The 26,745-nt window shown below is 50.6% G+C and overlaps 1 protein-coding gene across 4 annotated transcripts in view; it reads right to left on the bottom strand.

Moving 5' to 3' along the window:
• KAZN (kazrin, periplakin interacting protein) overlaps positions 1–26,745 on the bottom strand; it is a 1,160,468-nt gene that overhangs the window by 216,995 nt on the left and 916,728 nt on the right. The gene's annotated exons all lie outside the window — the stretch shown is intronic.

Here is a 26,745-nt window from a genome sequence, read left to right as displayed (position 1 = left end):
ACTGCTATAACCATATCTCAAACCTTTTCTCACTTGACCATAAAGTGGAGGAGAATCACCAGGGCCTCCTGCTTGTAGAGATAGAAGGTTCTGCAAATCTGCTCTCCACCAAAGGCAGGGATATTTGGCAAAGCAACAGTTTGGCAAATGTCACTTATAAAAAACATGCAAATCCCAGACCTACTATTTTCTCTTGTCTTCTTCCCTTTCTTTCCCTTCTCAAGCCTCAAAAGACGAAAAATTCAACTGAGAGCATTACGTATCACCAAAAGAAGAAGAATCAAATCAGAAGATGCCAAGATTCTAATGTTATATCAAGCAGTGGTCACACCAACAATTCTGGGTTAGATCCAAAAAGTTGGGAGCCTGGGAGAAGGGGATTAGTCCTGACAGTTTGGGTTCTGGCATCCAGGGTGTCAGGCAACATCTGCTTAATTGCAGTTACAGGTGACGGGAGGCTGCAATCCGCTGCATTAGTTAAGTTAACCTCTCATCCATCCAGTCAGCTAGCAATTCATGCCAGCACTCCTCGGAACCGTCCAAGGTCAGCAATGACCTTCATGCTGTTAAGACCAATGGCCAATTTTCCAGCCTCCCCCAATGCCCCCTACGTAACCCCTCACCCTTTATCAGTTTTCTTCCCACCTCACCTGCTTGCTGCTCTGCTTCAATAGGTTTTGCGGGCTCCTTTTCCTCCTTCTGACCTCCGAATGCTGGAGGGCTACAGAGCTCCATCTTTAGGCCCCTCCTCTATCTATACTCACTTGCTTGGTATCCCGGCTTTAAATACCATCTCCACGGTTATGATTCCCAAGTGTTCAAAACCAGCCCTGACCTCTTCCTGGAATTCCAAGCTCTTGGATGATTAACGGACATTTCAAAACTAACAGGCCCCAGGAGTTCCTGCTATAGTGCAATGGGATCAGCAGTGTCTCAGCAGCACCGGGACGCCAGTTCGATCCCCAGCCAGCACAGTGGGTTAAGGATCCAGCGTTGCCATAGGGGCCGGGATCCGACCCCTGGCTCAGGAACTCCATATGCTGTGGGCAGCCAAAATAATACACACATACATACATACGCACACACATAAAGTGCGCCCCTATTCCGGTGGGGTTAGGCCTGGTCAGATTCTTGCACTTGGTTGCGGACTAAGACTCATATCTATAACAATGAAAATAACGAAACCTCAGCCAGCCACTGCTGTAACCCTGATAGAAACTTCCTTTGATCAAGAGCTATGTGCCAATCATTGTGTCAAACTCAAACCCCTCTGTATACTTTATCTCATTCGATGTCACTGCAACTCATGAAGGAGTCCCTACAACGAGCCCCCTTTTACAGAGGAGAAAATTGAGGACCAGAGAAGTTAAGCCATTCGATCAAATCACACAGCAAGTAAGAAGCAGAGCTGGGACTCAACCCTTGGTGTGTCTTAACTCCAAAGCCTGCGGTCTTTCCTTATGAGCAGAAAGGGCTTAATTTCCCCAGAGTTGAGCCCACGGGTCCCATCCTCACTGAGTCTGCTCAGCAGATCCCTGGGGGGTTAAAGCCCAGGGGGTCCAAAGTCAGACTCAACCCTGGATGGATTCTGGGGTTTTCCAAGAGATGAGACCTCTTCTTAGTGGGAAAAAAATCGGAGCTTGTGATTTTCTTTTTACCCGCTCACTCCTCCCTGTATACCCTGGGTCTAGTAGTGGCACCGTAAGGGGAGGGTGGGGGCTACAGGCAGGAAATGGCCCAGGGCAGGGGACATAGCCCAGCAGACAATGCCTGGAGTGAGGCTCTTAATAGCCCTGGATTTTTCCAGCAGGTCTGCTTGCTAATTAAGGCTGTTCCTCACAGATTCTGCAAAACGCAAGCCCCTCTCCTGAAAGCCTGTCATTTGCCAACGCGAAGGAGAACACACGGGAGTACCCCAACATCACCCCCACCCGGCTCTGGGATATTGATTAGCAAGACACGGAGACCCATTTTCAACCCCTCGAACCCAATCCAAATCAATACGTCTCTCCTTGAGTGAGGAGGCGAAGACCCTTTTAATATGGAGCTGGGAAACCGTCTGGGGGCTGTGACATGTGCCCACTCCAAAGCCGTGTTCTGCTTCACTGAAAACGCCATCCAAGGTGAAGATACAAAAATTACAGAACTCGTCAAAAGATATTATAAAGCCCCAGCCACACGTCCTAATGACTCACAAAATGACTGGTCTCCAGCAAGCAGCCTGTAATTAGAGCCTCGCTGAGCTGAATATATACATGCAGGCCCTGCGCTGAGGCTCCATAACGAGCCGAGGGCCGGCCCCCTGAATTGTGCTCACACGGGGAAGGCCTTGAAAGGTCGCAAGCTCACCCCAAGAGGCGAGAACAAAACATCAGAGGCTGGGAAAGCTTGGAACTATCCAACATGCAAGCGGAGGATTCAAGAAACAGACGGGAGGGTCACAACAGCAGGAAATGGGTGTATGTGCTTGCGGATGGTGGAAGCTGGAATACTCAAAGGATGCTTGATCCCAAGCTGGAATTGGAGGCGGCTGCTGTGCCTTGTCAAGATGGACCTCCCCATTGTCCGGAACATTCTGAGATGCTGGCGGGGACTGGCGAAGGGGAGCCTGGCTTCCAGTTCAGAATTTCATTGACACCAGCAATACCACTGGGTCAAGAGGGGCTGTGGTAGTGGAAGAACCAGGAAGAAAAACTAAGCTGACCAGATGCTCCCCAATCCACTTTCCACTCCTTGGCCCCCCATTTCTGGAAGGATGTGCAGTGGCGAGGCTGGCAGCACAGGAACCCACTGGATTCCCCCCAAATCAAAGCCTGTTTGGATATTTGGGGTCTACGTAGCCCCGGGCTTCGCAGCTGAGAAGGGGCAGTGGTTAAGGACGTGCTTGGAATAGTGTCCACCAGCAAGCGGCTAAGATTTCAGCCTCTGGGGTCTGTAATCCTGGGCTAGAATCCCAAGGTTTTGTTTTGTTTTTGTCTTTTAGGGCCATACCCACGGCATATGGAGGTTTCCGGGCTAGAGGTTGAATCGGAGCTACAGCTGCCGGCCTATACCACCGCCACAGCTCCACAGGGTCTGAGCCGTGTCTGCGACCTACACCACAGCTCACGACAATGCAGGACCCTTAACCCACTGAGCAAGGCCAGGGATCGAACCTGCAACCTCATGGTTCCTAGTTGGATTCGTTTCTGCTAAGCCATGAAGGGAACTCCCCAGGTTTGTTCTGTGTGGCCTTGGGTGAGTGGCTTCAACTCTCTGGGCCTCAGTTTCCTCTTCTGTAAAATGGCTCCATGCTACAGAGAATGGTAGAGTGGTTCTGGCACGCAGTATGTGCCCAAGAGAAGAGGCAACAATTACAGATCTTTCTCAGCGTATAGCAAGGTTTTGTCCTGATAAATATATCATAAACTGAAAATATCGTAAGCTGAAAATCCATTGAATACACCTAACCTACCAAACATCACAGCCTCACCTCGCCTCCCTTGAATGTGTTCAGGACGCTGACTTATGTTAGCCTACAGTGGGGCAAAATCTTCTAACGCAAAGATTATTCTGCTCTAAAGTGCTGAATAGCTTCTGTAATTTATGGAACACTGTACTGAAGGTGAAAAGCACAGTGGTTGTCTGGGTCCAGAGGGGTCATAGGTGTATCGGTTGTTTACCCCCGTGCCGGCGAGGCTGGCTGGGAGCTGCGGCCCGCTGCCCCGCGCAGGATTATATTATATACATTGCTAGGCCTGGAAAACATCTAAATTCTAATCGACTTATGGTTTCTACCCAATGCACATGCCTTTGCATCATTGTAAAGTTGAAAGGTTACAGGTGAAGAAATCACTGTGATTCGGGGACCGCAGCGGCAGCGAAGCCAAATATTTCTGGGGGTGTCAGAACAGTTCCCTCCAGTGGTCCTGCAGCAGCCCCAGGTGTGCACACATGAAGTTGTCCTGTTTGCGCCTGTTCTTCCTGCGGTGAAACTGCATCTCCCTCTCCCCTCTGCCTGTCTGAGCCCAATACGGAGCCTTCTCCACATCACAGGCTCAGCACAGAAAAGCGGAGGGGCACAGGGCCAGACACAAGCCCTCCTGGACCAGGGGCCATGCTGGCTGATCTTTCTGCCGCCCATCCCAGACTGCCACGCTCTCGGGGTCTCCAAACACCTGAGTGAACCTGACAGAGAAGGCAGATTCCCAGCGAGGGCCCGTGGTGGGTGACTGCTGCTATCACGAACAACACAAACAACAGCACTGGACCTCGGTCTGTGCGACATCACTTCATCCTCTCGGCATCTCTGGGAGATGGGTGCTGCAGCTTCCCCATCTCACAGGGCAGGAAACAGACACAGAAGAGAAAGAGTCCGCCGTGCCTGTGGTCCTGGAGGTGGATTGATGCTGCCTAGACCTGATGGTCACTCGCTGTCAGCGCAGTGGCTGGCGTCTGTCCCAGGGAATCGAATGCACTGGGATTTCTATTTTGGTCCTCGGTCTAAGTCAAGTGCAGCTTTTGCCTTCTGTCTCCCTCTCAAAGCCCACTTAGCTTGCAGAATAGATCTCCCCGCCCACACAGGTCTCAGAAAACAACAATCTGCAGGGAAGAAGAGGAGGGGAGGGGAGCAAAGGATTGATTCAGAGGCAGGTTCCTGTGCTCCGGGGATGGAGAGCCCAGAACATGGACGGCTTCTCTGCCCGTGGAAGGAGCTGGCATGGTAGCCCAGGAGGCCTATGATAAATGAGCCTGAACTTGGGATTCAGGAGAAGGTCATTGCAAGGCCAAAAGTCCACCTCCGTGGGGATGGGGGTGGGGCCATCTTCACTCAGCTCCCAGGTTCCATTCTCTTTTCAAATCCAAGTTTATCCTATGGCAATACCGGAGTTCTCCAGTGCACCAATCCCAAGAGGTCTCCATAGACTAAGGTCTCCCTGGAGAATCCCATACTGGCAGCCTCAGGACAGGTGTTTCCTGCGCTCAACAGAGCAGGTCTAAGACCTTGAGAGGGCAGAAAAGGCCTACAGAATTTTCTCTGTTTATTAGTGAATTTAGGAGCAAACATCCTCTACAGTTTGCCAGGCTCCAGGGACAAAGAGATGATAAGATGAACGGAGACCTGAGCCCTCAGCAGCATATGGGACTGAGGCAAGGGCTCTAGCTGAATCCCAGGGAAATCATAAGCTTGCCTTCTGCTTAGGTCACCTAGTTTAAAATAAGGTAATTCAGGAGTTTCAGCTGTGGCTCAGTGTGACGAACCCGACTAGTATCCATGAGGACGAGGGTTCGATCCCTGGCCCTGCTCAGTGGGTTAAGGATCTAGAATTGCCATGAGCTATAGTGTAGGTCACAGATGTTGCTCAGATCTGGTGTTGCTGTGGCTGTGGTGCAGGCCGGCAATTGCAGCTCTAATTCGATCCCTAGCCTGGGAATCTCCATATGCTGTGGGTGCAGCCCTGAAAAGCCAAAAAAAAAAAAAAAGCTAATTCATTAAATAATCATCTATGAGCAAAGGGCTCACAGAAGAGACGTGCAGGGGGTCCAGCGAGCTCACTACACAGGGACCTCACCCCATGGAGGTGATATGGGTCATTTGCCAGGATTTTCAACTGACCGGTGAGCTGGGTTGCAGAGCCTTCAGTTGAATGGGACCATGCAGTGACTTCAGTGGCAAAATCAGATGATGATGTCTTGTCTCCCATGACAGAGGTGGCGGCAGAGGCCAAGAGGAGCTCACAGCATGGCTAGCGGTGGCCAGGAATGTGGCTCAGTTCAACTAGGATGCACAAAATCCTCCCACAGTCCAGGGACAGTGGACCAGACCCACAATGGCGGGGCCTCTACCACATCTCAGGCCAGTGGTGAGGACAGACATGGACACACAGTTATGATAAGGTGTGGTGTGGGGGCAGCCAACAGAGGTGCCCCCCTCCAAAAGAGTCGCCCCCCCCCCCGCCCCCAAACGGATATAGTTTCCCTGGTCTGGCGAGTCCAAGGTAGTCCAAGGTGGCCTCTTATCCAACCTGAGATCTTAAGCAGGGGCTGGACTGGTGACCTGGGGATGGGAGAGCAAAAGAACGAAGGGGGACAGGAAGCTGGAAGAGAGTCCCAGGCAGAGGGAACAGCAAGTGCAGGGCATGGAGTTGGGAGAGAGCTGAGCAAATTTGAGGAACAGAAAGGACACTGTATTTGTCTCCCGGGGCTTATTTCCATGCAGTGGGTGGCTGAAAACCCAAACATGCGTCTCTCTCTGGGGGCTGGAAATGTGGGCGCACCGCCTTTCCTCCGACGGCTGCAGGGAAGAATCCTTCCTCACTCTCTTCGTGCTTGGTAGTGGCCGGCGATCCTTGGCGTCCCTCGGTTTCTATGGTTTATAGACGCATCATTCCAACCTCTGCCTCTGGGGTCATGTGATCTTTCCCCTGGGCTTCTTCACATGACCTGCTCATAAGGACACCGGACTGGGGGTAGGGCCCATCCTTATCCAGTATGACCTCCCCTTAACTGGACTTGTTACATCCGCCAACAATTTTACTTCCAAATAAGGTCATGCTTTGAGGTTCGGGGTGGACGTGAATGTTTAGAGGACACTATTCAACCTAGAACCGTCTGGAGGGCAAGGAGGACGGTGGCCTGCGTGGGACAGTGCCTTCAGGGCGAGGGGACCAGCTGTCTCTCTGGCTGGGGAGAGGGTGGGGAGGCTCCCTGGCAGGAAGAACAATGTTTGCTGGTTGCAACTTCAAGGCTTCTCCAGTTGGGGGAAAATGGCCATCTCAGCAGCAGATGGCGGAGAAGGGGGCGGGGCGACCAGGAGAAGCCAGGGTGCAAAGATCTTGCTTTAAAATACACCAAAGCAAGGAGATCTGTCATCCCTGCTAAGCAGATGCCTTGTAGGTTCTATTAAAAGCACAAATGAACTTTAGAAGACAGGTCCTAATAAGCAATTCTAATTATCATCTTCATTAGCTCCTCCAGTCCCAGGGCGATCTATTTTCATACTGGGAAGACGCCGCATCCACATTTGTCTTGAAAAGTCTGTTCCTCTGGCATCTGCAAACATGGTGTGTGGTGTGGAGAAAGGTGTCCCTCACCTTGGGCAGGGGACAGAGGTAGAAGGTCCCCCCAAGACCCAGAATCTTCACATTGGATGCTGACTAGTTTCCCGTTACAAGTGTCAATACAGGAGTTCCCGTCGTGGCGCAGTGGTTAACGAATCCGACTAGGAACCATGAGGTTGCGGGTTCGGTCCCTGCCCTTGCTCAGTGGGTTAACGATCCGGCGTTGCCGTGAGCTGTGGTGTAGGTTGCAGACGCGGCTCGGATCCTGCGTTGCTGTGGCTCTGGCGTAGGCCGGTGGCTACAGCTCCGATTCAACCCCTAGCCTGGGAACCTCCATATGCCGCAGGAGCGGCCCAAGAAATAGCAACAACAACAACAACAACAAAGGACAAAAAGACAAAAAAAAAAAAAAAAAAAAAAAGAAAGAAAAAAACAAGTGTCAATACACTTTGGAAGGGGAAACATCCACTGAAGAAATGGCACCTGTTTACGCTTTACTCTGACCAGCAATAAGTTTTGGAGTGCCTTGCACAGTGCGAGGTGACAACAAGAGCCGTTGACACTGAACATTCACATGGCAGGGCCCCAGGAGGAGCCTTTTCCATGGAGTGACTCATCCGCATCTCGGAACATCACAGCCACCCTGGGGAGGGGAGTTAGAAGCATCCCATTTCACACATGGGAGGAGAGTGGTCCAGAGAAGGGAAGCCATGGTGGAAAGCCGTGCAGCTGATGTACGGCCCTGGTGATCAGCATTCAGCACCACGGTGCTGGCGATTAGCATTCAGAACCCATCCTCACAATGCAACACCGTGTCAGATGCTACCAGATGCTGTGGGAGTGAAAAACAAGCTCACCTGCTGCCTGGCTTCTGCCACAATTTCTGCTTCAAGGTTTAGGGCTGTGTCCCGCCCACCTTGGATTGGGCAAGTCCTATCTGGGAAGGGTTGTTGAAACAGTCCCTTGCCACTGTATTTGCAGCTTTCCCTGCTTCTCAGTGGGAACCCATTCCTGAGGTTTAATAGCTGTCCCATAAAAGATTTCAGCTCACCTGACTCTTCCTTCAAGCCTCCCCCATGCTGACCCCCTGGCCTCCCTGATTCTGCCCTCACTCGGTGGAATTCTTCCTCTCCTGACCTGTGCCTGACTCATAACAGAGACTCAGTAGTTGCCTCCTAACTGGATGAAAGGAGGAATTCATGAGTGAAAGAATGAACGAATGGACTGGCTACCTTTCTGCTCCATCCCCACCCCTGCTCCACATTCTAGCTCTGCAAGGTGACTGACTGCTCCCCATGCATCACGCACGCTGAATCTCTATGCCTTTGCCTGTTTGGTTGCATCTGCCTGACGTGCCTCTACTTCCATTCACAAACTCCTATTCAACCTTTAAGGACCAGTTCCACTTGATGCCTTCTTCTCCTTCAATTTCCCCTGAAATTAGCTCCTCTGCTGAGTTAATCCCTTCCTGGGATCTCAGAGCACTCTGTAGGGACACTCCAAATGTCACCGTGGACCTTGGATTGTCTTATGGTTAGTGACAGTTATTTACATGTCTACCTCTCTCTTCAACAGGTGAAAGCCCCAAAGTTAGAAACTGAATTGAATTCATCTCTGATCCCTCAACCCTAGTATTCAATAAAAGTCTTTGAAAATCAAACAGAAAATTTGAGCTTCGCATCTCTGGCTGAGTGGAAGAGAGGTAAGGACCATGTCCACTGGGCCCTGTTCTACACTTCTGCTCAAAGCTGTCTTTGCAACACAGACACACCTGTTTTCTGGAATATTCTAGGTGAGGGCAGAGGTATCATCAACCCCCCCCCCCCCCGACTCCTCCATTCAACACAGCAGAGCCTCGTCATCTCACTGCGGGGCAGGGTTATCTGTGATGAAATGGGGTCTGCTTGCCACACAGAGAGGCAAGTCTCTCCCTGGATTTTCTGGACCACTCGGCAGTGCCTTAGACCTTTTTCTGTACATTCATTGGGTGATGCCTTTGGCTGGTCTCCAGATCCTGCCCAAGACGGCAAACAATAGGACACCTGACATTCCAGGTGTTTCAAAGCACAGTTCTAGGTGGTTCCAGGACAGACCTAGTCCTCAGAGCTAGCCCTCAGGACCTCACATTTGCAGAAAAAGGGATACAAAGACCTAGCTATAGAAAAATGTCTTGTCCTGGCATACATGGAACTCCAGGAGAGACAGGGCCTACCTAAGATCAATTCCAGCTTTGTCCCTTCCCAGGACAGAGAGCCTCTCTTCTGTCATCTGTAAAATGGGTACAACACAGTAGCCATCTCAGAGTTATCATGAGGATTATGCAGAAGCAGTAACACAAACAATAACAATAAAGCTCACGCATTGTGCAAGTGATCATGAACTGGTGAACCTGGCCCCCTGTGCTGGTGTGCAAAGCTGAGCACATCCTGCACCATAGGTAAGGGGCCCAGATGGTGGTGGTACACCTTGGAGCCTGTAACAAAAGGTAGCTCCTATGATTATCACTGCTGTCCCCATGCACTCTGGTGGCCATTGATCAAAAAGCCTGCTTGCCTCCGGGTACACTCAGGGATGCTGTTTTAAAAAATGTGCTTAAATCATCTTCACCCCTGGATGATTTTCACTGTTGTCAGTAGGGGAACTCCCTGATGTGACTAATCTCTCTTTGTCCCTGTGCTGGGGGTTCAGAAGGCACCACTGACAAAAATCAGTCCAAGCAATGAGACCACTACCAGGTCTGGTAGGAACAGGAGCTGGATTGATTGGCAATCACTGGTTGGAAAACCCTCATGCACCCCCAGAAAGCCTCTTCCCAGCTTCAACACCCTATGCAGGTGCCCCTCAACTCCTTTCAGAAGGCCTTCTGCAAATAGGCAGCTGAAAGGTTAGTCACTTCCTCTTCGGGGTCCCTGGCACTTAATTCATGCACTTATTAGAGCAACTGTCAGGTAGTACCTTAATGTTGATTTCAGGTCTGTGTTATTCTCGGTCTGTTGTTAGACCTTGGAGAAGAGGAACCATTTCTTGTTCAAATTTACACCCTCTTCCTTCATGTGTCAACACACTTTGCAGGCACTAGTGGCAGCCAGGGTTTTCCAATTACAAATGACAGTCACCTCAAACCAGCCTGACTTAAACAAAAAGAAAATTACTGGCTCCCATAATGGGCAAAGTCCAAGGATAGTTCTACCTTCAGATATGGCTTGGCTAATGGACTCAAGTGATACCACTAGCCCTGCTTCTGCCTCAGCGTTACTTGGCTCCCCTCCTCAGAAGGGCTCTCGCCTTCTGGTAGCAAGATGGCTGCCAGCAGCAGCAGTCTCATTTTCTCCCCTGTTCAATTTCATTGGGTAAGCACACATGTCCTATCCAGGGATCTCAGGGAAAGCCTCACTGTGTCTCTCTAGCTCTGTCTGGGCCAAGTACCCATCCTTGAACCAATCAGTGTGGCCCCGGGACTGTAATGCTCAGGACTGGAGTGAACCCCACCTGAACTAAATAGATTAATAGTGGAGAGGGGTGATTTTCTGGAAGGGAAGCAGAGTAATGGGCCGTGAGTGACCAGAACACAGCAAAGTAACACTCAGTGAAGCAACAAATATTAGGGAGGAAATCCGATCCTTTGTTAGAATTCTTTATAGCTCAATGATAATTTTCATTGTTACTCCTTTCCTACGCCTATTATTTTAGGGCTAGAACTCTGTCTCTGGTTTCTCTCTTTCCATTTCTTCTCATAGGTGGGGCTTGGCAAATTACATGCACTAAGAACAAGAGGAGGGAGTGAGGGCAAAGCAGTCCTCTTGGCAGCTTGAATCTGATAAGAGGTAATTGTTTTCATGACCAACTCCAGTGCCAAAATGCAGACAGATGCTTCATTCGCTAGATCTAGCTTCTTCCGACAATTTATTTTAGGTCTGTTGAGAAAAGACTTTACATTTTCAGCTGATAAACTTTGTTTGGCTTAGATGTATTCTGAAGACACAATTAACAAAACTCAATTTAGCATATGCGTGTGTTGCGTACAGAGTATGCATGTGTATCCGTGTGTGGTGTGTATGAGTGGGTACAAAAGAGAAAACACCTGCTTTCTTTCAAACATCCATGGGCTAATTTTAAAAATTGACTATACACTGGACCATAAGGAAAATCTCAATAAATCCCTGAGGAGGGTCTAGAGTCCTCCCTCCCTGACCACAATTCCAGGAAGAGGAGAAGCATTTAAAAAGGTATACCTGGCTACACTTGCATTGTACCTGGAGAAGGGATACAGGGTCTCTAGCCCCAGGGGCAGAGATGCTGGTAAGAATGCCAGGATGTTCTTCTTTACCACCTTGTCCAGCAGTTCTGGCTGCACAGGATTCAGGATTCTGTGCCAGGGGAGTGATGACCAGGACGGGGAACACCCAGGCGAGGATTCAAGACAGAATGGTCGTAGGACCTCACATCCTAATTGCTTTATCTTATTGATATTTCATGGTTGCTATAAAAGGTCTAAGGAGGCATAATGGGAACAGAAGAAGAAAGAGTAGGACTGCTTTAGACACTCAGAAAAGCTCAAAATAATCCCACCTTCCTTATTAGCTCAAGCCACTGATTACGGCTGTGATAGAGAAAAGAAACATTGACACATAAGGGCTTTTGATATCAGGCTGTCTTGATGACCTTAACATACCAGAAGGACATTCTAATTGGGTTCAGAGCAGGTGAGTGATAATCAGATTTGGGATCAGATCAGGGTTAAATTTCAGGGAATGAAAGAAGTTAAAGATGAAGAAGATCTATATACCTCTCCTCCACTTCTCTGAAAGGATTTGAAGTGGATTTTCAAAAATGCATTCAGTAATGCAGACAATGGTTGAGAGCTCAGATTCAGAGTCAAAAAAAAGACGTAGATTTAAATCATAGCACTGCCCCTACTCCTGTCATGTGACCTTGGATGAGTCACCCACCTCTGGTTTCTTATCTCATCATTCCTGCACCTCAAAGCCTTGTCAGGGGGAACTATGGGCTAATGCATGAAGAGTGCTTGGGACAGACCCTGTATTGGTTCCAGAACCTCCTGGAACTGGCCTGGAAATTTGCCTCTTGACATCCTTGTGATCACAGAAAAGAGGGAAGCATGATCAGCTATAAGGTTCAGCATCCATAAGCTCAAAATGAATCACTTAAATTTGCAGTTCTTATTGCATCTACTTGAGAAAGACTTGAGAAGATTTTATCTCATGGATCTTCAAAGGATGCGTATGATGAGACAGGGAACAATGTTTGTAAGGACACTGAAACTAAGCAGGAGCCTGTGGGGTTCCTGTTCATGAACGCTTTTCTATATCCCCTGTTTCTCGTCTATACGGCATAGGTTTCGGCCTCCATGACCTTCCCTGAGGTTCCAAAGGGCAGGTTCAAACAGCTGCTAATGAGGGAAGGGAGAAACAATAGTGCAGCCTTGGGGCAGGGTCCTGGTTTCTCCTCAAGGGATACAGAGAACAATATCTTGGAGGTCTTCTGAAGAACTAAAACCCCAACAACTGCAAGATGTTTACTTCATGAAGCTTTCTTCATTCCAGAAAGAAGATCATGGTGCAATAGCCTCAAGGATCAGAACCTATCCTGAGACCAGAGAAGTGGCAGCTTTGAAGAACACAAGCTTGCATCTACCCTGATCTTATCTGAGGCCCTCTTTTCCACTCCCAAACTATAAGACCCCTGTTGGATTTCAAGGCCCCTTCACGGAGAAAGAACTCAAAGGCAAGATAAGAATGACCAAACCTTATCATTGCCCCACCCATCTCATTGTAACGGCCCCTCCCCCACCTTGAGCAAACTGGCCTACTCCTTCCTGTCCCCAGCTAGGAAAGGTATGTGGCCCACTCCTCACCCACCCTTATAAGGCCTTATACACCCCCCTAACCAACCAGCAACCCTTTCTCCCCAACTAATCAGCAGGTCAGCAAGTATATCCTGAGACCTCTCCTCTCCCTGGGCTCTCCCTGATTGTCAGGAAGTTGTCCCGCTGAGCTTACAGCTCAATAAACTCTACTCTCTCTTCACCTCGCCATGCCAGAAATTCTTCTTTCAATCTGCATACACAGACCACGGCAACCCTTTCCTACTCTCACCCAAAGGAGGGCACGGTCTTAGAGGTGTTAGCCTCTGTGGCTCCCTTTGCCTGGAAAGGCAATAAAAGCTACTTGTTCCTACTTTCCCCCAAATTCTGTCTCTGCATTTCTATTGGGCACCAGTGGCCAGAGGCTGAATTTCGGCAACAAATCACAGATGAGTTCCAAAGGCTGTTCTGTTATGGCTTCTCAGTGCAAGCCAATGGAATAAGGATGCACATCAAATACTTGGGCATTTTTCAACCCTTCTCTAAACTTGTATCCTTTAAAAGTACATTGTCTTCAATTCTAGTTAATATGGTCCATACTTAGTTGTTTCCATGGAGATCTATTTTTAAGGGAGAAGCAGAACTGAATGGAAAACTAGTACGGGAATGCTCATGGCAGCATTATTCACCATGCCCAAATGGTGGGAACAACCCCAAAGTCCACCAGCTAATGAAAAAACACAATGCACCATATCCACATAATGCAATGTTGTTGTCATCAAAAAAAAAAGGAAAGAAGCACTGACGCAGGTTACAACACGGGTAAACCTTGAAAACATTACGCCAAGTGAAAGAAGCCAGTGGCAGAAGATCAGTGTGGGATGATTCTGATAGGGATGGAGTAGGATAGTAACACAGGTAGTTGCAGAAGTCCCATCATGGGACCGGGGATGGAGAGGGAAACCTGGGAGACCACTGTTAAGTTAATTGCTCAAGAAAGCTATCAGCACATTGGGGAACATAGAACATAGGGCAAAGCACGCGATGTGTCTCAGGTCATTAAGTGAAAGATAAAAAGAGCCCTGAGTTCAAGTTTAGCAAGATAATGATCCTTAAGACCCAGGACAGGAATTAAGGGAAGGCTGACATTCTCAAGTAGGAGAACCTCCTTTTATGGAAATCTGAGATGATTCAACATATTTAGCATCTGTTACACCCCCCTCCCGCCCCGCCTCCGCTGATTTGAATAAGCACCAGCACAGTCTTAGTTTGACCTCATAGGGTCAAATTCTCTCTTACCTGACATGAAGGAGGAGCTAGTGATGTAAGCCTGATGTTTGCTCAAAGGATGAATGAGGAAGAAGAGAGTCCTGCCCCCTCCCTACTTTCCTTGGATGATAAAACTGTAGCCCAGCTGATCTTCAGGGGCAGCGCCTCCTTGCCTGCCCGCCTGCATCTCTCACAAGCATCCTACCCTAATACATCTATTTCTTGCCTATCACTTTGTCTCTCACTGAATTCCTTCTGTGCTGAGACACAAAGAACCCGAGCCTCAGTAAGTCCAGACAACAGGTAAGTGATTCTAATTCAAAAGCTGTGGGGTCAAGTCTCAGTCTGGGTTTAGGCTGGGTTCGAGTCAGAAGTGTTTTGGTTTTGGTTCTATTTATCTGTTTCATATGAAATTTCCGGAACAGGCAAATCTATAGAGCTAGAAAGAAGAGTCGTGGTTGCCTCGGGCTTACAGTGGGTGGATTGCATAGTATGTGAAATCTATTTCAATAAAACTATTACAACAAGAAAAAAGTGGGCCACTTTTGCCTTCAGCCACGCCTAAGGGACTCTGAGTTGAAACAGCTGGGATGGTTTTCCCCAGATGATGAGCAAAATCCGCCTAAGGGGAGATCAAATGACAGAAACCATTTCAAAAAATTGCATTGTGAGAAAGTCCTCCAATTGCTCATACATCTGTGGGCATGATCAAGATTGCAAGAATTGGTCCCCAGAGCATCACCTAAGGGGTGCCCTTCCAGGTCACCAGGAGCCCCGGTTTTTAGCGTCCCTCAGTCCCAGAGTTCTGTGGCTGTAGCTCAGTCCACAGGGTTGTGAACGTCAGCAGTGGCTTCCCGGGTCTATGTCCTTTTTGGAGCTGTCGACCCCTTCCCACGGTGTCCACCCAAATGACATTCGATACACAGCGAGCTCTGGGTCTGCCAGGGCGCCGAGGGCTTGACATGCATTATTTCATTTCATCCCCCTCATACCCTCTGAGGGAATACTGTCACCCCCATCTTACAATGGATGCAAATGAGTCTCAGAGGAGCAACTTGTGCGAGGTCTTCACCCCAAGTCTGTGGGACCCCAGAACCTGTGCTCTTTGCCTTACACATGCTCGGCTCCCTCCTCTCCCCGACGTCTAACCTAAATCCCTCCTCCTGTGTGTTTAAGCCCGTTTCCCCCGCTCTGAGTACAAACTGGTGTCCTCCGCAGAAATCCCCATATGTGGCTCAAGACGGATGCAAAGCGTCTCTGAGCTTCCTCTGCTTAATTAAGCAACTCCAATTCGCCCACCTCTCAAAGAGAAGCATTGCGTGCTAAGAAGAGAGAGAGAAAAAACATCGACGTTCCTATCGGGTTGTACAATCTCTGACTGAGCCTGCAACAGCCTGACAACAAATATGTGCTTGTATTTACCCTGGAAGAATGGGCACAATGGCTGTTGTCGTGATGAGAAGAAGCTAAGACTCAAGAAACACATGCAAAGTACAGATTCCTCAGAGACTGGGATCATCTAAGCGGGGAAGAGGCATTCTCCACGTTTATTGAGGAAACGTGTGCGGGAGAGTGACTCCCGGCCACCCCATCTCTTCTTCGCACCCCGTCCCAATTCCTGCAGCCGTTATCCTTATAAGAGCATCTCCAAACACCTCAGTGGTGATCGTTTGGGTCTGATTTTATAGTGTGGGCCCTGCAATAACTACCGCATAACATAAACTCAAGCCCCCACGGATGTAAGTCATTTTATTACGCGCCTGCCACATCCCAATGGCGCATTCCGGTTTCTGATGTGCTCCTTGTCAGGGACGTACATAGGAAATGGACCATCATTTTGGTGGCTTTACTGAAAAATCAATCCTTCGACCAAACTGCTCGGACAGTAGCAGTGGAAGCAGTCCCTCCCTCTTCTGAAAAGGGGAGGCAGCTTCCTCTTCTCTTCCTCTGGAAACTTCTCTTCCAATTGCAGCGCGAGGTGGCTCAGTGTAGTCACAGGATCGCCTATATGGCTGGTTTCAAATTCCAACACTGCTGTTCATCCTGTGCACTTCTGCCTGGACCTGAGTATTTCCATGTGAAAAAGGGGCTGGATCATTCCTTCTTCTTCTTGTCCTTTTTATTTCCCCTACCCCTTGGCGTATGGAATTCCGGGCCAGGGATCAGATCTGAGCTGCGGTTGGTACCTAAGGTGCAGCAGCAATGCTGGATCCTTAACCCACTGTGCCGGGCTGGGGATTGAACCTACATCCCAGCACTCCCAAGATGCTGCCAATCCCGCTGCACCAGAGTGGGAACTCCTGGGTCATTCCTTCTTTGCTGGGTTGTGTAAAGCTAGTCCCCTACCAAGCTGCAGGATGGCCACCAGTTTGTGTCCCAGGCTGATGCCAAAGCCAGGGCAGACTTAGGACATTTCAGGCCCACGCTTTGGTCTGGTTGACCAGAATGCTACACAGCGATCCATCTTAGGGCAAGACTACACCTGGTCACCTGCCCAGCTGGAGGCGAAGGGTAGGACTTTTAAGGGTGGAGTTGTGTGTGCTGGGGGAGGTGCTGGGCAGAGCTGGGGGGTGTGGACAAAAATTTAAAAAAGGCAGCCGTTTAGCCTACAGGTGAGATGCCAATTCATTTAAACCCTCTTCTTATCAGCAGGGCTGGGAAAGGATAATTCCACTGAGAACCAGAGGCAACAGATAAAAATAACTGTGGGGTGGCAGGGGGACAGATATTAAGGCAAGGGACCACAGAGGGGACCACTCTATCCTTAAAGTCATAATCAGCTCAGCAGGTGGAGAACAGGCTGCTAACAGCCCTGGTAAATTCTTGAGTCCCTGGACCCCTGAGTGCAAGGGGCTAAATTAAAACCATCACCTTCCTGCCACCCACCTCCTCGCAGCCTCAGGTCTGCTGTGCTCCCAGAATAATGGCACCTGTGCATCTTTCCAGCCAGCTTCCGGAACTAGGTGAGTTTCAGCCCACAAAACCATCTTGTGTCACTATTTCTGCAGGTAACAGAAAACACCTTCCTGAGAACACTGGCTGGACCCTGGCAAGCTCAGAAACCCTAAACTGGGCCTCACGGCTTCCAGAAGTGATCGTTCCCTTCAGGACCTAGGAGTGGGGATTCACATTCGGCAAGGGGAACCCCAACAGGCAAGGGACCCCCAGAACGTCAGGGACCGTGAGTCTAGGTGCTATGGTGGCCTGGAGGACTAGCCCACATGCAAGCAAATATGTTTTCCTCTCTGTGCCTCTGTTGATGCATCTGTAAAATGGGAAGGGCTCCACTTGAAGGGCCAGATGGTCCTCTTGGGGGCAACTCCAGGTTTCTCAGGGCACTGACAAGGCTGGCCTGAGTCCTTGGGTGGCCCGTAGGGGGTGTCCACACGTGGTCCACTGAGATCCTGCAGTTTCTCTGGGACTTCAGTCTAGGCCAGCCCACCCCAGAAGCACGTCTCTATTCCCCAAAGCTGGCTGTCTTCACTCTTGCTCTGATCTGAGCTCCTCAGCCACGGGTGGCCAGGGACCACGGATGCCCATCAGCTGTGGTGTCTCAGCCCCAGGGGGAGCTCTTGAAGCAGGTGGAGAACTCTTGTGCTGTCACCGTTGTGGGCCCCGTGGCCCCAGGCCAGGCCCCCCAACTTCCTTGAGCAGCTAGTTCTGGGTCAGCAGCAGGACTGGATGGGAGAGGGGCCAGGAGACACGGCTGGAGCCCGGGGTAGTCATCAGGTAAGGAAGCTCCATCCCTTTGTTCATACAGTTCCATCTGTCTGGAATATTTTTCCCCTGCCAAGAGGCAGGACTGTGTGGGGATGAGAGTCAGACTGCCTGGGTTCAAATCCCGCCTCAGCCACCTGCTTTAGCGCTGAGACTTGGTGCAGGTGACCAGCGCCTCAGAGGTTCCACCTGAGAAATGGGGCTGCAGTGGTCCCTACCTCGCCCAGGGGAGCAAGGACTCTGAGAGTCAGTGCGTGCATGGCGTTTGGAATAGTTCTGGTACTGGGTTGGTGCTATCTGGCAGTCCCGCTTGTTTTTTGGCTCTCACCTGTCCCCTCCAGTTGGACACCCTTCCTGGCCTCCGAGGTCCCTGCTCTGTGTGCCCCTGCCTGGTCACCGTCTCATTAGAGCAACTGAGACACTGCGTAGTGACTTCTCCATGGGCACCCCTGCCGGCTAAACCAGAGGTCCCCGAGGAAGGTTCCCCCAGATCCTCCAGAAGAGCTCCTTAAACAAAGGAAGAATGCGCCTGGACTTTGGGGCAAGCCAGGGGACCTCACAGCTCAGCTCTGCCCCCTCCCTAGCTGTGATTTGAGGCAACCCTTTCCTCCTTTCCGGTACTCAGGCTCCTTGCCCGGAGTACGAGCCGAAAATCTGGCGAAGTCAGTGTCGCTCTGATTTCAGTGAGCACAGGCGTCACGTGGGGTCTGGTTAAAATGCAGGTTCTGAACCGGCAGGTCTGGGAAGGGCCCAGGACTCTGTATTTCTGACAAGCTCCTAGGGAGGCGGTGCTACCGGTCCACGGGCCCCGCTCTGACTGGCAAGAGACAAAGCCCCCTTAGGTAAAGCTGTCGAGTCTGGCACCCAGGGACACTCAATAAAGGTGGCTCACTATCTTATTACAGGGGCAGGAAAAGTAACGTTCCTGATCAGAGGAGTCGCAGTGCAGACCCCAGAGCCCCTGGGCCCCATTTCAAAGCCACTTCTCTGAAGCCCGCATTTGTCATCTCCTGCCAGGGGCATGAACTCTGGGCGAATGTACCCAGTGAGACCATCTGGCCCTTTGGAAATATGCCCAGCACTGCCGATCCTGGCATGGCCAAGAGCTGGAAATGCTGCCAGGGCCTGGATGTGGCCGCACCTCGTGTGGGAGCAGGAGGGAGGGGGTGGGGCTTGCAGGTGGGGAGGGGGCTGAGAACCTTGAAGAACTGCTGCCCGGCCTGCAGGCAGGGCCCAGCTCTGACTCCTGCCCGGTTGGCAGTCCCTCGGGCATCCTCTCATCACCACACAGCTGACACGGGCAGCCCACCTCCCTCTTATACATAAGCTGGGCTGCAGCATGGAAAGGCATCCTGTCCACACCCGCCATCACCAGCCCAGCTCCCAGGGATGGCTGGATTCACCTCCTCCCCGAGACCCCAGGAAAGCCAAACCCTCAAACCCAGTCTCCTGGAGCTCTTCAAATGCTGGCTCAGGTGGACTGCCCCAAGGTGGAGGGAGATGGGGGGATGGGGAGCCAGGGAGCCCCCCGCCACTGCCGCCGGGTACAGCCCCATAGGAAGATCCACCCCAAGTCACAGCCCCACAGGACGTGCTAACATTTCTTGAGCGTATAATGGTGTTGGATGCTCTTCTCTCTGCTTTACATGCATTGCCTCATTGAGAGAGGCCTTGCTCTCCCACTTTCCAGCTGAGACTACTGAGGCCCAGAGAGGCTAAGTCAGTGCCCAGGTGGTGAGGCAAGAGCCAGGATGCAAGCCCAGCAAGGAGACCCCAAAGGACCCCCGACTGGACCGGGTGCTTTTGTTCCCGCTGTCCCCATGTTGGCTCCACCTGCTCCCTGCACAGGGTCCCTCCTTCAGGCCCTAGGGTGGGATGAAGTTTGGCCCCTGGGAGCTGAGACATGCTGGAGGAGTGGGGAGATTCTGCTCCAGGGGCTGTGCCAGCAGCAGGGGCAAGAGGTCGGCTGGCCACAGGGGAGTGAATGAGGCCACCACCCGCCATGGGAGAGCCCCTCCCTGGGGGGTGGGCATCCTGGGCAGTGGTCCCAATGAGATAAGAAGGTGACATCAGGATCCACCTGGAGGTGGCTCCATCATGGTGGGCTTAGGAGTGGGCATCTCTCTAATGCATCTTCAGGGACACCTCCCAGGAGGGCAGAGAGGCGGTGGGGGCTGGAAAGGGAGGCACATCAAGGCCTGACCCATGCCAAGTGCCAGGGCCAGCTGGACAAAGGCCCAGCAGGTCTGGCCTGGTGAACGGGTAAGAGGGGTGCTCTGAGCCCAGCACCAAGCGGGGCCTGGGGGACAAAGAGCAGAAAAAGGCCGAGACGCCTTCTCTGAGAGCTGGAAGGCAGGGCCTTGGCACCACACCCCAAAAGGAGAAACAGGTTTCCTTCTGCGATCTGAGCCCGGAAACCGTAGAGACCCATCTGGTTTATCGCACTGTGCATCACAGACACTGTGTGTTTTACAGACTGAAGGTTGGTGGCATCCTTACATGGAGCAAGGCTAGCAGCGCTGTTTTTCCAACAGCGTTTGCTCCCATGTTGGTAATTCTCACAATATGTCAAACTTTTTCATTAGTAGTATGCCATTTGCTATGGTGATTTGTGATCAGTGATCTTTAATGTTATATTGTGAGTTTTGTTTTATGTATTTACGTATGTATTTATTTCTTTAATGGCTGCACCCACAACAGATGGAAGTTCCTGGGCCAGGGACTGAATCTGAGCCACAGCTGTGACCATACCAGATCCTTTAATCCACTGCACCGGGTTGGGGATGGCACCGGCACCTCTGCAGTGACCTGAGCCACTGCAGTTGGATTCTTAACCCATCGCGCCACAGTGGATTATATTTGTTTTATATTTATATTATATTGCTTTATATATTTAAATTAAAGGATGTACATTGTTTTTTAAGACATTCTGTTATCGCATACTTAATAGACTATGGCCAAGTGTAAGCATAACGTTTACATGCTCCGGGAAAAACCAAAAATGTTTTTTTTGACTCGCTTTATTGCAGTGTTCACTTTACTGCCACAGTATCACTGAGGTCTCCCCGTATATAACTTCCAAACTCTGGGACATAGGGAATTCCAGGGGGTACACATTGCCTAGGGGACTGGTCTGGTGGCTGGGGAGGCAGGGCCACCTTTCCCAGGCGGGTGACAGCCCTCTCCCCACCATCTCTGTGGGACTTGCCAGCTGAAACCTCTCCAGGGTGACCGGCATCTATGAAAACATTTTCAGATTGCCTGGTCTGTGCCACGTGACCTTCTAGGTGCTGGGGCTGCAAAGAGGGACAGGACACAGCCTCTGTCAAAGTGTTTAAAACACAAATGCAGGTGTGACTGGCGTGGTTGAGAAGTGGAAGGGGTTGGGCTTAGTGCTCAGTGCTTGCTCTACTTCCTGCTGCGTAACTTTGGGCAAGTGACTTAACCTCCCGTGAGCCTTGGTTTTCCCAGCTGTGAAATGGGGATGATTTCAGCAGCATCTGCCTCCTTGGGTTGGGGATGAGTTTGCCACCCCTACTTCCTAAGTGGTTGGAACTGAGAACTCAAAGGTCATATTGATTCATGGGCAGTCTTCCCCAGCGCGGCGATGTTTTGAAGCGACCAGGGGCGAGCTTTCTAGAAATGAAAGAGAAAGGCTTAGCTGCATGTGAAGATCTTAACAAAACAAGCTGAAAATCTACCCAAGTGCCTTTCTTTCCTGCAAGCGGTGACAGATTTAGTGGCTTCCAGAAGTGTGCTTGCCCAGCTCTGTTAAGCTATCAGGGGAGCTGTGAGATGAAAAAGCCTGAAGTTGCTTCTCCCCATCTAAAAACAATGGCTGTGTGATAAGGTGACAGCCTGGATCTGATTTTTAATTTTGATGAAAATGGTCTTTATCAGAAGCCAGTGCCCTCCGGGATCAACATCTCGAAAGAGAGAAGCAGAAACCTTTGAACGTGCGTGTCCCTTAAGGATGCAGAGAAATGACCCCCAGGGAAGCGGGGTACAAATTCAGGTGCACTTTCCTCTTTAATCGTCTCTTTTGTCTTTTGCTTTCTTTCTTTCTTTTTTTTTTTTTTTTTTTTTGGCTGTGCCCATGGCATGTGGATGTCCGTAGGCCAGGGATCGAACTCACACCCCAGCAGTGACACCACCAGGGAACACCATGAACCTTCTCGTTTCTGAGAGTGTGCCAGTGACAAAGTTCCTGAGGTTTTGGAGCCACCTTCCCAATCCTACCTATCCCCATAAACTGCAATTTTCAATGCGTGATGCGACAGAAGGCGGGGTTTCTAGAGACACACGTGTGACATTACAGCAGAAATGCCAGTTAATAGGTGACACAAGCTTAGCACAGTGCCTGGTACACAGTAAGCACACAGTAAATGTTAGCTGTTATTATTGTGCTGATGATAATGGTTAGCATTCATGAAAGACAGTGGTAAATACACATTCGAATGAGAGGCAGGAGGCCCGGGCTCTCACTTCAGCCTGGCCAGTGGCCCTGAGACGCTGGTCACCCCTTCCTGCAAGTCAGAAAGAATCACAGGGTCCCCAGTGGCCTCGTGAACGGAGACCTGGCCCTGGAGAAGGCCGGCAGTGCTCAGCCAGTAATCACTCACTTGGAGAGGGGCTGAACCCGGGGCCCTTGGTGGCCCCAGCCTCAGTTCGCTGGTCTGTAAAATGAGGGCAGGGACTGGAGGATCCCCGGGGCCCGAGGCTTCGATTCCCAGCGACCTCTCCCGACCCCGGCCCCACATCCTCGGCTCCAGCATCAAGCCCCCCCAGCTGGCCCTGCTCCATGCACATGGCCCTCTTGCTGCCTCTCACGCTCTCACCAGCTTTTGTTTCCAAGATGCTTCCGGCACATGCAGCACAGATGTCTCCCGCCAACCCTGCCCCCGCGTGGCTCTCGGAAGATGCCCAGCGTTCACACAGCCCTTGATGGAGTGCCAGGCCGGCGAGATGATGTATAGTGTGGGGGATGGATGGCGATGTTTTAATCACTCTCGCGGAGTGCAAGCTGCCACCTAATGGAACTGTCGGTCTCCCTGACAGGCAACATCTGTAGCTTCAGACTCTAGGAGTAGATGTTTGTGCTCCCCTTTGGGGTGCCTTCTACGGAACTCCAAACCCGAAGCTTCTTGCACCCTGACATGCACCCCAACATGCACACAGGGAGGGCTACCGCTTTAGGGGCAAGGAGGAGTCTGCAAGCACAGCGACTTCCCCTGACCGGCCCCCTGCCCCCTCCTGCCCTTGCAACACCTCTGCGGGAGGTGCAGTGGTGGGCTCACGCTCCCCATTTTACGCATGAGGAAACTGACGCTTGGAGGGAAAGGACTCAGACTCACAGCAAATCAGAGGCAGAACCAGAACATGAGTCTCCTTGTCCCAGACCCTTATCCTGAAGATCTCGCTTGGCGATATCGTCTTGGGAAAAGGCGTAGATGGTCAGGGAAAGGAGAGAACCGACAAGAGAGGAGAGGGCTGCAGAGGCAGAGGAAGGGTGGGGGCAGGCTTGAGCATGGAAAGGGAGATGCCAGGAGAGAGGCAGGATCACACCCTGTGGATGGTAACCCCTTGCCCATTCCTCCAGTTCCTATCTGTCTTCCACGTTATGTGACGCTCATTTAGTCATCCAACAAACATGCCTTGAGCACTTACTCTGTACCAGGGACACTGTTCTAGGACCAGGGATACTGTAGTGAATGGTACCATAAAGGCCCCAGCCTCGTGGAGCTGACATTCTGGTGGGGAGGCTGATGAGCAAACGCACACAGAAGGCACGTGCTGCTACTGCAGCTGTGCCTTCTTCACTGTGAACCTGAGGCTCAGACTGGAATGTGGAGGCGGAGTCAAAAGAGTGGACCCTTCCCAGGCCCAGGACCTGCTTCCTTCGCCTTAGAAGCCAAAGATCAACTTAACCATGAGACCAAGACTGCTGTCAGTAGATTGGAGGTCCTGGTCAAAGTCTGCGTCTGTGTCCACGGGCCTTTGCTGGGGCCAGCAAAGGAGGCCACGGCCACCTGCTGAGCTCGTGGCTGCATGGTGTGGACTGATAATGGCAACTTCCCAAGCCCTTGGCGGGCCCCGGGCGGCTGGCACCTCAATGTCTATGGGATCAGTGCGTGGCATAAATCTGACAGCTCACAGTCTGGAATTGCATAAGCTTTTAAACAGACTGCCAGTGTATCTTTTATTTTTACTGCGCTAGAAACACAAACGAAAACAGCCATGATTTGTCCCTCAATAAACAAAGGCAGTAAAAGAAAGGGGGGAAATCACCACTCACTTTACACTCTCTGAGCCTACTTCTTGCTGTGATATAGAGCAAGTTATAAAAAGCCCGCTTAGAGGTGGCTGTATGTTCCTGCCACTGTGCTGGTCAAGAAGAGGGGCCAGAAGAGTCCAGAGGGCCAGCTCGTTTGCTGATAGGGGCCGTGGAGTCAGAGAGAAGTGGTTGGGATGAGAGTCTGCTGCTGCTTGTTGGCTGTGTGACCTTGAATCAGTCACCTAACTTCTCTGGGCTGCAGTCATCTTCCTGTATGGGAAGAATCAAGTTAATAAAGGTGGAATTGCTTAAGTTAGTGCCTGGTACTTAGCAAGCAGGTGCTCAGTGAATTCAACAATTACTGTCATGGTGGTAGGAGCCACTGAACAACAAAATAAAGGTAATAACTCTCCAGCCCAGGCTCCCTCACTGGGTTGGGGTGATACTCACAGGAGACGGCAAATGCGCAAGAGCCTTATAAACTATGGTGTGCTGTGCACACAGGAGGCAGGCTTGAAATGATCTTGTTTTCTGTGTCATCCTTGACCAGTAACACCTAGATTCTTTTTTTTTTTTTTCTGCTTTTTTGGCCATGCCTGTGTCGTGCAGAAGTTCTTGGGTCAGAGATCAAACCTACTCCTCAGGAGCAACCCAAGCCACTGCAGAAACAACACCGGATCCTTAACTTGGCAAGCCACCAGGGAACTCCACACCTAGATCCTTTGTGTGTGTATTTTATTTTTGGTATTGCATGGCGCTGAAAATAACCAGTGACATTCAATTTCTCCCTTGATGTGTGCTTTTGTGTTCATTCTGCCTCTGTCCGTGTATAATTATTTCTCTTTCTCACATTTTCCCCTGCTCTTTTCTTTCCTGCTCCTCCTTGACTTGGGAACTCCTTGGGCTACACTTAGACAGACCTCTGGATCTCAAACTGTATTCCTTGGAACCATCCTATGAAAAAAGGCTCCAAAGCCAAATAAACTTAGAAAATGATGGATTCAACAGACTTCTTTATTGCAGGGTTTCTTGGGCACTTTGCTATGTCAGTGTACCTTGAGTCCCCAGGACTGCAAAATAGAGCAGTCCCCAAACTTGTATGTATACAGAAATGTCCTCCCCTACACTGGCCAAGAGAATATAACCTTGCCTACTTCCAAGTACAGGGAATACCACAGACTGAGGGCCCTGCTGCTGCCTTTGCACAGAAGCCACACGTCCCCAGGGCTGCCCCCAGGCACTGATAGAGCATGACAGGGATTCAAAGTCAGTCCCACACCTGGAGATGGGGACTCCTCTGATGGCCAGCTTTGGTTTAAGCATCCCTGGATGACTTTGCCAAACCTCCCTTAGGTGCCAGGGCAATCTAGGATGCTTCCACCTAACACTTCTCTCTCCATCACTCAGGGATGGCAGCTCACCAACCCTCTCCAGCTCCCTTCATTTTCTTGAGCATTTTCCCTTGCCCCTAATGAAATCCTTGCATGTTTACTCCCACTTTGATTTTTGCTTCTTGGAGGACCTGGACTAACACACACTTCTTGAAGAGCAGCTATTAACATCACAAAGAACACAGGGGTACCACAGAGGACAGACTGAGAAACTTTCAGCCTGCTCATCAAGGACATCCAAGACTAAAGAAAGGACTTGCTCCCTCCCACCATCCCTCTACTCATCCATCCATGCACCCATCATCCATCTACCCATCCAACCACCCACCCATCCATCCATCCACCCATCCATCCATCCATCCATCCACCCATCATCCATCTACCCATCCAACCACCCATCCATCCATCCACCCATCATTCACCCATCCATCCATCCACCCATCATCCATCTACCCATCCAACCACCCATCCATCCATCCACCCATCATTCACCCATCCATCCATCCACCCATCATCCATCTACCCATCCAACCACCCATCCATCCATCCATCCTCCATCCATTCACCCATCCATCCAGTTATCCAAGCATACACACATCTATCCGCTTATCACTCTCCTAACTCACACACCAATGAAGCACTATAGTGGGATGTTGGACAAGTCTCTGAAGTTACCAAATAGGAAGCTGTCAGCTCCTCAGGCCACCTGGCCAGCCCAGTAGACACCAAGAAAAGGCCATGGAATAAGAAACTCCATTTGCTCCCTTCTGGAAAGGGACTCTGTCATCTGAGTTGATTCCTGTTCAGATGGGACAAAAATATACCCTACAGCAGCTCACATTTTCTTCACTGAGAACAATCTCATTTAAATCTCGGCTCTGTGCCCACAGGAATGCCTGTAAGATACAGTTCGTATAGCATATGCTCAGCTAGGGTGACAGCTGAGGAAGGATGCTATTTTGCAAAGTGGAGTTGAGAAAATGTGAAGCCTGTTTTAGGGAGTCATTGTTAATCGTGGAGAAGCTGAAGACGGGGATAATAGTAACAGCTGCCAGGTACCTGCTCCAGCCAGGCCTTCAGCTTATAGCACTTCATTTTCCCCTCATAGTAACCTTGAGAGGAGGTCAGGCTAGTTATTGACCCCATTTTACAGATGAGAAAATGGAGGCCCAGAGAAGGAAAGCAAACTGCCTTAAAGGGTGAGTGGGAAAACGGTGAGGGTGAGGGTAG

This window comes from Sus scrofa, chromosome 6, assembly GCF_054392235.1.
Source record: "Sus scrofa isolate SSC_HxYL_T2T_F1_AM1 chromosome 6, Sscrofa_HxYL_maternal_Yorkshire_Landrace_v2.0, whole genome shotgun sequence".
In the NCBI taxonomy this organism is placed as follows: Eukaryota; Metazoa; Chordata; class Mammalia; order Artiodactyla; family Suidae; genus Sus; species Sus scrofa.
This window is presented reverse-complemented; position numbering and strand designations above follow the sequence as displayed.